The sequence below is a fragment of the Vombatus ursinus genome, unplaced genomic scaffold (genome assembly GCF_900497805.2).
Source record: "Vombatus ursinus unplaced genomic scaffold, bare-nosed wombat genome assembly UNPS02004343.1, whole genome shotgun sequence".
Classification (NCBI taxonomy): domain Eukaryota; kingdom Metazoa; phylum Chordata; class Mammalia; order Diprotodontia; family Vombatidae; genus Vombatus; species Vombatus ursinus.
The window spans coordinates 1-3344 of record NW_020944121.1 but is presented as its reverse complement, the minus strand read 5'-3'; positions in this window follow the sequence as shown (position 1 = coordinate 3344).

The window sequence follows — 3344 nt, the reverse complement described above, 5'->3', positions numbered from 1 at the left end:
CTTTCTTTCTTTCTTTCTTTCTTTCTTTCTTTCTTTCTTTCTTTCTTCTTTTTTTTTTTGCAAGGCAATCAGGGTTAAGTGAGTTGCCTAGGGTCACACAGCTAGTGAGTATCATGTGTCTAAGGTTGGATTTGAATTCAGGTCTTCCTGTCTCCAGGGCTGGTGCTCTATCCACTGTACCACCTACCTGCCCTTCTCTAAGCATTTCACTTGCTTTCAAATACTTCATTCACCACTTCAATTCTATAAAATACGATGAACATTTATTTAGAACCAACTATGTACACGACCATTATTATCAAAGAATTTTCTAGCCCCCTACCTAGTAGTAAATTTGAATTTATTAAATACTTATTCTATACCAGGCACTGTGCTAAGCACAGAGATACAGATATGAAAAAAGAAAGACAATCACTGCCCCACAAGAAGTTCAAATCTAATTAGGAAGAGAACACACAAAAGAAACCTGATAAATAAGAGGGAGAGGAAAGGTACTCTACATGAGGACATGGTGAAGTAGTCAGTCAGAAGAGTCCCAAAGTAGTGCAGTCAGGTCACAAATTTTGAGGAATGTTTGAACTCAGCTCTCTCCTTAATTGGAGGTTCAGAGTTCATGGCTCCACCATCCGATCAGAGGCAGTGGGCAGTGAGGCGGTAGACTCCCAAGATCCTACTGGACAATTAAGTCTTCCCAATAACGAGCTTCCTAGCATGGTGGAAATGTCAGTTCAAGAATACTCAAAGTAGTGCAGGCAAGGGAAAAATCAGTTTTGCCTGATGATCCATGGTATAAAACACGAAAGCCCAAATACTGAGACCTCTTGTTTCAACATTGAAATTAGCCCTGTGCAAATTGTCATATGGAAGTTTTGGCTTAGAACCTTGGAAAGTAAAAGCCAAAGTCTTAAAATAAAGTACATCTTCAAGGCTGGAATTCTGAAGGGTGCCCTGAAATCAGAAATCAGAAACTATTACCTTCCAAAGTTTACCAACCATGTCTTTCACCCTCAGCTATATCCTATGGGTTTTTCTCCTTCCTTTCAAAATAAACTATTTCTCCTTGCATTCCAGACCCACTCATGCTATTTTCTTTTTATCATATTTTACAAACCTATAAGAGACAAATTACTGATCATATGCCCCAAAAGTAAAGTTGAATACAGGCCACGGGACAACATTGTAAGTAACTTCCCCCCACCAAAAAAAAGAAAAGGTTTTTTTTTTTTTTTGCATCAGTAAGTATATAAAAGAGAAAAAAAATTCTTCTATAATTCATGCTTTCTTTGAATTCAGTAATTTGAAAATATTATTGATGATCTTTATTCACAGGCATTTTTTCTGCTACTCAGATCTTTGTGTACATTAACAAGTGATTTCAAGCCTTTAAATACTCCACTGTTTTTTTTTTTCCCTCTAAGACAATTACTTTGTGAAAAGTTGACTAGGTTCCTGACGTTACATACACACATACACACACACACACACACACGCGCGCGCGCACACACACACACACACAAGCACACAAACACATATATACATATTTATATATTTATACACACATACATATATATACATATACACACATATACACACACACGTACACACATATATATGTGTATATGTATGTATGTAGCACTTGCAGTCATCAATACAGCCTATAATTTCCTGAACAGATTATGCCATTTTAAAGGGGGGAATATTTTATTTCTACTTTTCTTTCTATTCTCATTAAATTCCATTTTTTAAACTAATTGTATCTTTTACTTGACTAATAAACTCAAACACTTTGGAGGGGGGTGGCTCATAATCTATACGCTGTTTTTGAATGAGAATATACCCACTGTGTAGCACCTGGAGTTACCTGGGCAACTCACAATATGGGTACCAACACTAGGTTACATGAGGTTTGAAGTACTCTCTGGGTTTGCATCCACTCAAAAACCATAATTCCCTTGCGTCCACCAATATATTTAGTTTATTATTCAATCAAAGCACACAATTAGTTGAAATACAAATATTTTAAAAGATATTAATAAAGGTAGTAATAAAGCATTCCTCACAGAAATAATGTAGGATAATGTAGGAAAGGAGATTGAGAAACACTCTTCGTCTAATTAAGATGTGAAGAGGAGAGAGAAAACCTCAAGGAAATGAGTGACTTTTTCCAGGAGGAGATAATCAACAATGTCAAACACTGAACTGATGCTAAGAAAGATGAGGACAGAGATAAGGCCAATAGGTTTAGCATTGAAAAGACCATCGAGAGAGCTTCCATTTAGATAGTCACCTGGTAGATGACACAGGAGTCCAGTTCTCCCATTTTTTTTCTCCAGCAATAACAAAGAAGGAACACCAGATTAAATGATGATTGAGAAATCCAAAGAAAGGCCTGAGTAAGATTATTCATCCCATCCAAGACTGCACAGAAAGAGAAACAGAAGCTATAGACAATGGAAACAAAGTAATGTCAGAGAGTAGCAGAAACCCAAGTAAACAAACTGGAAACCTGAAGCAACATCACCTAGGAAGCCCCAGGGAATAGAGAAACTACCCCGTGCCCGAATTGTGGAAACCACAAGAGTAGACTAGTGCAAGTCAAAGGCCCGTAATCGGGAAGTCCCAGAAGGGAATAAAAGACCACACAGCATCCTGATCAAGGAAGACCCATGGCTCCCAATGTCATGACTAGGGAAATCCCAAAGGGGACAAAAGGTGCAACATACCAACTAAGGAAACCCCACCTATAAAGAGAAATCCAGCCAGCACCAGAGTCAAGGCAACCTTGTACAGAAGGAGGATTATGTAGCTTTCTGATCAAAGAAGTTTCAAGGAACTTTGATAACTGATCAAAGAGCTCTAAGAACAGAGTCTTTAAGATGCCTTAATCATGGAAGCCTCACTCAATGTAAACAGAATCCTATCCAGTGCCCTAAACTCAGGGATAGTAAATTGCAGAGCATTGAATGATAGTATTGAAACCTGACAATCCTTTCTGAATAGATATGTGGAAGGAAATGGAAACCAGGAACAAGAACAGAGAAAATGCTAGACTTTCCAATAAGATCAGATATAAAGCAAGAGTTTCCATTATTATTACTATTATTTGATTTGTTTGAAGAAATTTTAGCTTCAAGATATAAGAAAAAGAAATTGGAATAATGATAAAGTACAAACAAAATTGCCACATTTTGCAGATGTAATGGTGCTCTTCAGGGGTAGGGAACCTGGGCCTCGAGGCCACATGTGGCTCTGGAGGGTTTTAAGAGTGGATCCTTAAAAAAAGGAGTTGTTCTGTAAAACTTGGACTCAGTCAAAAGGTCACACCCAAGGACCTGTAAGGCCAC